We start from the raw sequence: 10,529 nt of genomic DNA, 5'->3' as shown, positions 1-10,529 counted from the left end.
GTTTTGACAAAAACCTTACTTACAAGGATCACATTGAAAGTATCCAGGTTAAATGTAACAAATATATTAAATGTTTGTATCCACTTATAAACAGGAATTCTAGACTTTGTCTCAAGAATAAACTGTTAATTTATAAACAAATTTTCAGACCTGCCATGCTTTATGCTGTGCCGATCTGGACAAGCTGTTGCTTAACCAGGAAGAAAAAACTTCAGAGGATTCAGAACAAAATTCTGAAAATGATTCTGAAACTTCCTCCCTGGTTCAGCACCAGTGAACTTCATCAATTAGCCGAAGTTGACACTTTGGATGTTATGTCCAATAAGATAATTGATGCATTTCGACAAAAATCATTGCAGTCTTCAGCTGCATTGATCCGCTCTTTATATAGTTTATAAGTTAGTTTTAAGGTATCCCTTTTCCCTTTTGTACATGTAGGACCTCCTACATTTGAAATCACTGAATAGCGAAAGCTACAATATTTCATGAATAAATGAAAGTTGCTAGTATTTAAAATTGAGGTGAAAAGTCATCGTTTGTGATTGGACACTCAATAATATTTTAACTGAATGAATGTACATGGAAAATAAATTTGAATAAATATAAATTTAAAAAAAAAAAAAAAAAAAAAAAAAAACGACGAGAGGTTAAAAATTTTAATGTTATGTCCCAAAGCAAGGGTTGGTGAGCTGCTGAATTTGCTAAATTGCAAGAAATGTGTGAATCAAAGAAGGCGTAATTCATTTTGCTATTGTTTGCCTTTCTTTTTGTCTCTTAGAAACTCTAAGTTATAGATAAATAATAAATGTTTTTGAAAAATTATAATTTGTTTTTTTTTTATATTTTTTAAAGGATTATAGAGACATCTTTTGAGCTAGAAGATGGTTCATGATCTGGTGCTGGAGCTATGAATTCACGTCAAATACTTCACCCAGAACTGGACATCGGCATACGAGAGGATAAAGAGCACGATTCGGTAGTAAAATGGTACTGTATGCGGACTGAGAGGATAAATCTCGAAATTTCCGAGAGTACTTTACTCATGGGTTCATCTTCAAAAAAAGTTCATCAAAAAAAAGTACCGGTACCGGGACTCGAACCCAAGACCTTCGGCATATTGAACCGTGCCTTTGCCGTAAAGGCCATCATGGTTCGGTGACTAAGTGGCGGTCATTTGTCCATAAAAGCCACTCAATAGGATGAACTATTCCAATGAACGAATGAACACGCGAGAGGACTATACTCTCGCAAAATAGCACTTTCCTCACGTTTCTTTTCGTGAGGACTATCCCCTCGTTCTTTAACTTTGGGTGTTAAAATTAATTTTCAAATTTGTAATAGAAAATAACTTTACTCATTATTTCATCACGTGGGTTGGAGGCAAGGTAGCCAAATGGCACCAGATCGTACTGAGGATGGCAAATTTGAGTTCCTGAGCAAAAACCAGTGTTGTTTGACACGTCGGAAAGTGTACTAGGCAAATTGCCGAAACTGGTTCATTGGAACCATTTTACGGATATTCCGGGTTGATGGCAGGGTGGCCAAACGGCACCAGATCGTTGTGAGGATGTCAAATATAAGTTCCTGAGCCAAAATCAGTGTTGTTCGACATATCGGAAAGTATCCTTGGGAAATAACCGAAACTTGTCCATCGGAACAATTTTACGGATATTCCGGGTTGATGGCAGGGTGGCCAAATGGCACCAGAAAGTACTGAGGATGAGGATGAGGAATTTGAACTCCTAAGTCAAAATCAGTGTCGTTTGACATGTCGGAAGCCATATTAGACTTGATGTAGAATTTGACATCCGTTCCTGTGTAGTCGGTTCCTGAAGGGTGGCCAATTCATATCCGTAGGTTCGGGATCAAAGGAATATGCCCAATATGTTCAGAACAGGTCTTGGAGGAAATTGAGATGGTTTTCTGAAGAATTTATGATCATAACCATGATTTGTAGATTGGTTTGCATACCCAGACAAAAACCTACCCCACGAGGTTCCGGAATATCTCCGTGGCCAAGTGATCTTTTCCCTTCTGGTGATCTTTTCCCTTCTGGAATCGATTGCTTAGTAAAGGGAAGGTAGTGTATCGTCACAAACTGGACCTTATCACGACACCTTAGGAAGGCGACCTATGGAATGTTAACATTAATCTTAACATGTTAACATTAAGTTGAGAATGAACTGCCACTGAATCCGCTTTGTAAATGCCGGCCCCGATACTCTTCAAGGGTGTTCCCCTCAGGAACTGGGAAAGATTTACAAGTGACCGATTCCGGATTTCTTTGTAGATACTGAAAATAGATATTTGTTCGGTTCTTTTGAGGTGTGAACGAACTTATTTGGTCAAAAGAGGCCAAAGATACAGCATGTTTAAGGTTTTTTTTCGGTATCTCGCATCAGACGTTCGGATTGTAAGGGTTAAAAATATCAATTTTATCAATGTTCCGAAAAAATAAACTTCAACTTTCAATAAACGCAGTGAAAACTGTCACGATTGTAAATTTAGTTTTCTTTTGTATACATGTTCAGAAAATTTTGAGTTCAATGGAAAAAATGATTTTGAAAAAATATTTATTTAGAAAAAAAGGTGATGAATTATGTTTCTTAGTGTCACCTTATTAGCCATAATTTTAGAATATATCTCGAAAACTTTTGATTCGATTTTCAATGATAAAATGTGAAATTTTGTGAAATTTACTGCTGAATTGAATTTTTTAAACCCTTCATTTTAAAACGTAAACATATAAGCAAGGGTCCTGATTGCTCAAAATCAACCACTCCATTCGCGAGCATAAATAGCAGGCGACGCGATACTGCCCTGATGAATTCCTACCGTTTGTCACTCTATCACCATTCGTTCCCGAACACTCTCTTTTCTACTCTTCTCTCTCTCTGATTGGCTCAGTCTCCGAACGGTTAAGACAGGCCGATCGTCTCCGATCACTCTGAACTGAAAACATTTTTTCTCTGATGCGCTGCGTTATACTCATTGATTTGGGTTGCTTAGAATCAATGTAATCACTTAAATTGTGCATTTATTTTGATTTCATAACATTATAGACACCATTCAAAGAAACTTCCACCAAGAAAAAAATCAAATTGATGACAAACTGAGGGTGTGAAGACAAAAAGACTGCCGCGCTGGCATTTTGTGAGAGTGGCTCTTCGCTGAGCATGGTAGTGTGTGAGTGTCGTCGAGCGACGGAGTCGGCAAATATTTTCACGATGTATTTGTTCGCTGAGTGAACAGTTCGGGCCACTCGCTGGCTGCTTGCGAGACTCATTCGCTCATGAATGCTAGCGGGTTGGAATAGGCGACGAATGGATAGGCGATGAGTGAGTGGTTGCTGTTCATTGAACCGAAAATCAGGACCCTTGCATATAAGTGTGTTGACAGGTAAAAAAAACCAAAATACTTTTTTGATATTTTTCTTATCAAAATTTCATGTTTACAAATGATTTTTTGCGGTTTGTCGATCAGGATAATTTTTAAAAAAGTTTTGTGTTTTTGCTGTTGTTTTAACCCAAGCTGCTTTTAATTAATCCTTTTTTGATAAATTTAGAGTTTGTAATGGAATAAAACATTTGCAAATTTCTGTGGTTTTATGCTGAAACAAGAGCAGTAAAAATATTTTTTCCCATAAAACAAAACCCTTATTAATCCCAATGTTTTTATTGTCTTCTCAAAATAAAACTATGTCAAATATTTTAGTATGAAGCAGACAAATAAAAGAGAAACAAAAATGTTTTGTTTCTTTCGCAATTATAAATACATAATTTTTGAATGATTCATTTACTCCTGATTTGAAAACATCAATCTGTGAAGAAAAATTAAATCCAAAATGGTTTGTTAGTCTAATTTAAAAAAATTAAAAACTGCGATTATTTTCAAAAAAAATATCTTAAAAATGGCTTTAATTTGCAAACGGTGCACTTTATCAAAATTTTACTAGAGAACCGTAAAACGGGGTGATTTTGATAGGTTCGCGATTTTTCCGCAAAATGAAGAGTATAATTAAAATACGTACGGAATTGTTTAGAATCATTCTGACTATGGTAGAGAAGTGTTCAAAGAACCTCAAAAAGAACTTTTCATAAAATTTTGGAAACTTTAAAAAGTTAGTTAACTATAGTTAAGAAAATGTTGATGAAAGTAATTATTTTAAACTTCTCAAAGTGTCATGATTTTCTTAATGAACATGATTTTTAATCGGAAAACGGAATGCATTTTAGGATTCTTTGGACAATTTTCCACTAGGAGAAGGTAAAATAAGTTTGTAAATGATAAATAATATGTGTTTTTGAAACACAATTTAAAAAAATCTCCAAATTTATGGACAATTTCAGTTAAACAAATTTCATGTAAAATGTGAAAACTTGTGATTAGTGCTTCGAATTCAGTATAACATGCAATATAAATCGATAATTTTATAAACAAAACTAGTTTTCACAAATTTCAGGCAAAATTCCGACTTTTTAACAATTTTACCTAAAATTTATATTTAATTTGTTCAAAAGCTTACAAACTTAAATATCTAAATATAAACATTATTTTTTTCTCTTAAAAACAATACCAGCAACTTCAGTGATGGTACATTTAACGTACACATAAAGTTTGAACATCTTAAATATGATTTTAACAACAAAAACTATGACTATCAAAGTCACCCCGGAATTTAAACTAAGAATTTTTAACGTAAATATTTTTCTAAACACTATTGAAAAAACTTTTTTTTCCAAAATAATGCATGGACTTTGTGTGGCCTGCCCCAGTACATGTTTTAAAAATAATAATCTTGAGCAAAATCTTACCTATTTAAAAATATTCAAAAAACAAATTGCAATCCTATCAAAGTCACCCCGGTTTACGGTACTGTTTGATTGCTAATTTGAGTTTACATCGAAGAATTAAGTTGAAATTTTTTTGCGATCAAAACGTCGATTTTTTGAAAAAAATCATAACTCGGTCAAAGCTTTTTTGCACAACCTGAAAATTTCTGATAAGCTGGCATTTGATGTCCTCTGAAACATATCAAAAAATAAAAAATAGTGTTTTTTTGCTAATCAAGTTTTAGTGACAGAAATTTAAATGAAAAAATCATCAATTTTTTTTGTACTGTGTTTTTTAGTGTAGTCCGTATTTATACCTACAACTTTGCCGATGACAAAATCGATTCAAAAATACCTTCAAAAGATACAGATTTTAATTTTAATTTAATTTTCATACATCATTTTTGTATGGACAGCTGCCAAATGTGTATGGAAAATTATATGGACAAACTAATGACCATCAAAAAAGTTTCAATTGGATCAAAGAATACCAAAATCAAAATCTTAAAATAAGACTGGTTTTGTAGAGAGTTGCTCAGCTTTTAAAAACCAGTTTACTTAGGGGCGACTCAAAAATTATCAATAATTTGTAGTACTTGATACAGCATATCTGGCAATAGGTTAGTATTTTAAAATTTTGTAAAAATGCTTCTTTACATGTTTTTTTTTACCGTTTCGAGTGGTCAAAAAGCTTGTTTTTAATCGGTTTGGTAAACCCATCCACGCGCAACCCAAAGTGCTGATAAATTTGACTTTCCGTTGTCACTTTGTCCGACAACAAGATGGCATTCTAGCGAGAGACAGAGAAAGCATCGAAAAAAAAGAAACAAAAATCCCCGCCCAGTGGTGACAAGACAAAGTTTCAAGGGTTCGGTTCTTCGGCGGTGTGTATTTAGACAGGGGTACGTCACGTCACACATGTGTCACAGGATGAAAGGCCAGAGCAACAACGACGACGGTCCCGGGTCCCGGATCCCGCTCCCGGGGACAGTTTGCCGTGGCTGCGGTTTGTGGCTTATGAGGTTCGCCTTTTTTATATTTTCATGGCCCCAAAAACGAGTGACACACCGACCAACCGGATTGTGTGCTCGGAGAAAAAGGGAGGATTCTGACAAGTTTTCACCGTCGTAAAAGTGTGTGTTTGAGTGTTCACGAAAAGCTTGGGACAGATGAGGGGCTTTTGGCTTTGGAATGTGAAATGCTAATCATCTCTTATTTCGAGGAATAATTACTCCATTTGGGGAGGGAACATGAAGAATGGAAAGTTTTGAACTTTTATGAGAGGACAAAGTGCAGTACACTAAAAAAAGGTTAATGTGTTTGCATTAGCCTGGTCTGTCAACAAAATAGTTTAATTATTATTAAAAACATGGTTCTTTGTATCTGGGAATAATGACATCTTTTTTAAAATTATAAAAGTCAGTAAAAAAAATCTTCCAATACCTTTCCAAAAAATCAAGGTGATGATCTAGTTATTTTTTATCGCCAATAGATATTTTAGCTTAAAAATTCATACAAACTTGTGAACACTCTAAATTAGCTCACAAATGTTGAGCTCACAACTGTAAATAATCGGATTAAATTCCGCAGAAAATAAGCTCAAAATATCCACTCCGACTCGCTTCGCTTCTCTCACCAATCCCACCCCCAACTAAACGTTGAAATCACATGCATCACCGAGTCAGAAAGGGGTGGGCGGAAACAGCTGTCAGTAATTTTATATTTTTAAAAGCTTCTACTCATCATTCCGGAGGTGGAGTGGCAGTCATTAAACAAATATGTACGTTCTTGAATGTGTTCATTCATCTTCAGTGCCGCGAGCCATTCAGTCTTTATACCTGGTTTATCTTCCAGAACTTAAATTTAGCAGAAACGGGAGAAAGTTCCGCAAAAGAAAGTTTCAAGAACCCTTTAAAGTATTTAAAATAAAAATAAACGGACTTTGCAAAAAATCATTACCTTGCCATAATGGCGCTTGCTATAAAAACCAAATAGTTTGACGTTTGACGGATGGCAGCCATTTTCCGAAATGGCGGCCCTGACAGGGTCATCCTGCGAGCTCAAACATGGGCAATAAAGGTAATTTGCGTAATCGCGTTATAACCCTTAACATGCACGCTATCTTGTTCCCGAGACCCCCCTTCCCTCCTCTTTACTTTTCCACCCTAATTTTTGTTGGCATTTGGCAAATCCGCGGGTTCCCTTGAAAGGGAGGGAGAGAGAGTGAGAGTTATGGCGGTTCCATTGCAAAATGAGCAATGGCTAATAAAAAAAAAACCCCTTCCGCTTCGGGATTCCCACCTGCGCAAAAGAAGGTTCATTATAGTTTATAATTTTAAAGGGTGCTTCATTTTTTGCCGTAGGGAGGAACGGGGAAAAGTTTAACATTCTGTTGAGGGAAGTTTCTTTCGTACAGCTAATTCAAGTTTGTAAAGATAGACGGAAAAGTAGAGCGTATGTTCTGCATAATTATGAGTAAGATTTTCACCTTGAGAGTTGAGACTAATTTACATTTAGTTGAAATTTGAAAGTTTTGAGATGAAGATTAAAAATTTTATTATATATGCAGAAGTTGAAAAGAAAGCAGCTATCCTCTGAAGCATACAAAAAACAAAGGAGATCAATTTGAAAAAAATAGCCATTCAAAAATACTACTGACAAAATCTGTAAATAAAATAATAATCTTGTTTGGCTTAGGGAAAGATGTAATCCTGATCTATTTTTTTTATATTTTTAAGGTTGTATGAAATTTCGTATATGGGTAATTCTCCGCCAACTCACACAGCAGTTGCCCCGACCCCTCTTCGATTTGCGTGAAACTTTGTCCTAAGGAGTAACTTTTGTCCCTGATCACGAATCTGAGGTCCGTTTTTTGATATCTCGTGACGGAGTGGCAGTACGACCCCTTTCATTTTTGAACATTCGAAAAAAGTGGTATTTTTCAATAATATGCAGCCTGAAACGGTAATGAGATAGAAATTAGGTATCAAAGGGACTTTTATGTAAAATTAGACGCCCAATTTGATGGCGTACTCAGAATTCCGTAAAAACGTATTTTTCATTAAAAAAAAAAAAACACTAAAAAGTTTTAAAAACGCTTCCATTTTCCGTTACTCGACTGTAAATTTTTTTGGAACATGTCATTTTATGGGAAATTTAATGTACTTTTCGAATCTTCATTGACTCAGAAGGGTCATATTTTCATCTAGAACAAAATTTTTCATTTTAAAATTTCGTGTTTTTTCTAACATTGCAGGGTTATTTTTTAGAGTGAAACAATGTTCTACAAAGTTGTAGAGCAGACAATTAGCAGATCAATTTAAGCGAAAAAAAGTTTTGAAACAGTTACTTTTTGCGTTTCTCTTTATTTTGTCGTCCTTGTCTGTCGCGGGTGACTATGAACGGCCATGATCAATGACGACCAACATTTTCAAAACTTTTTGACGTAGACTTACGTCTTTGTCAAAGGTACTGGGGTGCCATTCCAAAAAAACCGGGCCAAAGGCCCTGGAATATTGCGGCATCCGTCAATCGCTTATATCTTCCTTCCCTCAAATCGAATCGGCACGATTTTAGTTCCATTCGATTCGAAAATTATTCAGCAATTTACTATTAAATTTTCAATGTTGGCAAAATAGTTTTACTATTGTAACAACTCAATGTTTTAAAATGTTTTCAAAATGCAGGTCAAGTACCTATTTTGAGGGGAAAATCACACAAGCAGCGCGACCGGTACCGGTCGCGAAAAAAGAGGGGAAGTAGCGGACCGAAAACTGATATAAGAAACTGCGCCAGATTTCAGACCATCATTCACGTCTCAGACGTCGGAGAGAGACCAGAGCAGCAGCAGCAGAAGAGAGAGGGACCAGAACTGCAAAAGAAGCGCGCATCGCCTTCTCGTCGTCACCGTCAGCCATCCCAAGTAGCAAGACAAATGCTTTTGATTCTTAAGCATTTTTATAATAGTTTTAACAAATGTAATAAAGTTTTGTTACGTCTCTCACCAAATCCAAAAGGTTTTACCATTCCATAAACTTTAACATATTTTAAAGAATTCTGTAAGATATCATAAAGAATTTTGTTTAGAAGTTTTAATTAAGCTTTTAAATTTACACTTTAAGTACGCCTGAAGAATTCATGATGTAGCTTGATTAACTTAACAAATTCTGCTTTAAATCTGTTAAGTCTTCCGTAAGCATTTTATCAAACTTGCTAGATTTGTACTTTCACTTTGACATATTCAGTTGTACGTGAACAACGCAGTGAAATACATCAAGAGGCGAGCTGATTTTTGTAAAAGCGCTTCTGAGAAAAAATTACTAGTGAATTTTCGGTTAAAGTTTTAAAATTACAAATGACTTAATAACTGTGTGTTGATGATAATAAAATATTTTTGAATTTTTGGTTTTTTAATTGTGTTTGAATGGTGATAGAATTGTGAGAAATCGGAACATTCCACCGAAACAGAAATTCGTTTACTTTGCAATTTATGCATGTACTGGTGCTGTGCATTACCATTATTGTGTCAATGTGGATATACATCATGTTATTTTGCAATTTATCGTTACAAAACGAGGCATTTTATTAAATTGTGTTCGTTTTAGTGTTCTTCGTTCTGCCCCTTTTATCAAAGCCTTTCAGTCTTGATTAGAACTTCTTTAAATACATTTGGTTTTCAAAAATTAGTTGATAAAACTTTTCATCCTTAGAGTTACCTTGTTCAAAACTATCAAGATTTTATTTCGTGTATTGCTACGCGCTGTCATTTACAGTTTTGCTTGTGCTGATTGCAGCGGTTTTTTGTTCACTTATATGTTTAATTTGAAAAGAGAGCGATAATCGTTTCAAAATATCAATGTTTGTAGTGTGCAGTCTATATTGTGGTGGAGTTTAAGATTATAATAGTAGCAGAAGGTGAAAATAGTGAAAGTAGCTGATTTTAAAGGCAGTGTCCAACACACCTTCACTGTTTAAAGTTTTGTCATTGAACTGTGTTGAGGGACCGAGTTTGTGCTTTTTTAGTTATTATATAATAAATAAACCCCATGCTAACTAACAAAAATGTGTTGTTTTTTATTGAATTATTGCCAAATTCAAATCCGTTGTCCATGTCGAGGTCCAAGTCGATCTATTTGCAGCTGATGAAGCCCGCATGCGCTACGTTCCCAGCCGTGTGCAATTTTATCTTGGTTAAGACCACGATAAAGCATTGTGAGCTTATTTTAAACCCTAATAAATCCTTTCTAAACCAAGTTATTCCTAGCGAGTTTTGGGAAAGAGTTTTTGAAGAAGCATTGAATTTAAAATAGACTTGAAAAAGATTATCAATATTTATAAATTTTCGCCATATTGACAAAAAATCGAGGTGCTTAAAATCGTAGCCATGTTGAATTTTGGAGCAACATCCGGCGAAAAAGATTTTTTTTTCGATAAAAGTTTAGTCTTTTTGTGATAATTTTAAAGGCGCGTTCCATATTTTCGAGCTATCTTGAAAAAATGTTCGGTAATTTTTTTTGGCACTACTGTTACGGTACATTTCACTGAAAAACGCAAGTGCTTAAATATATTCATACAATTATTATCAGATGAATTATCAACTACCATAAGCCTTTTAGAATTCCATTTCGGATAAGAATATTTGTCTTTAATCAAGTAAATCAGCATGCTGTTCCCTTTTTGTACAGGCTTTTGGTTCTC

The sequence above is a fragment of the Culex quinquefasciatus genome, chromosome 1 (genome assembly GCF_015732765.1).
Source record: "Culex quinquefasciatus strain JHB chromosome 1, VPISU_Cqui_1.0_pri_paternal, whole genome shotgun sequence".
In the NCBI taxonomy this organism is placed as follows: domain Eukaryota; kingdom Metazoa; phylum Arthropoda; class Insecta; order Diptera; family Culicidae; genus Culex; species Culex quinquefasciatus.
Note: the sequence above shows the minus strand (reverse complement) of the source record.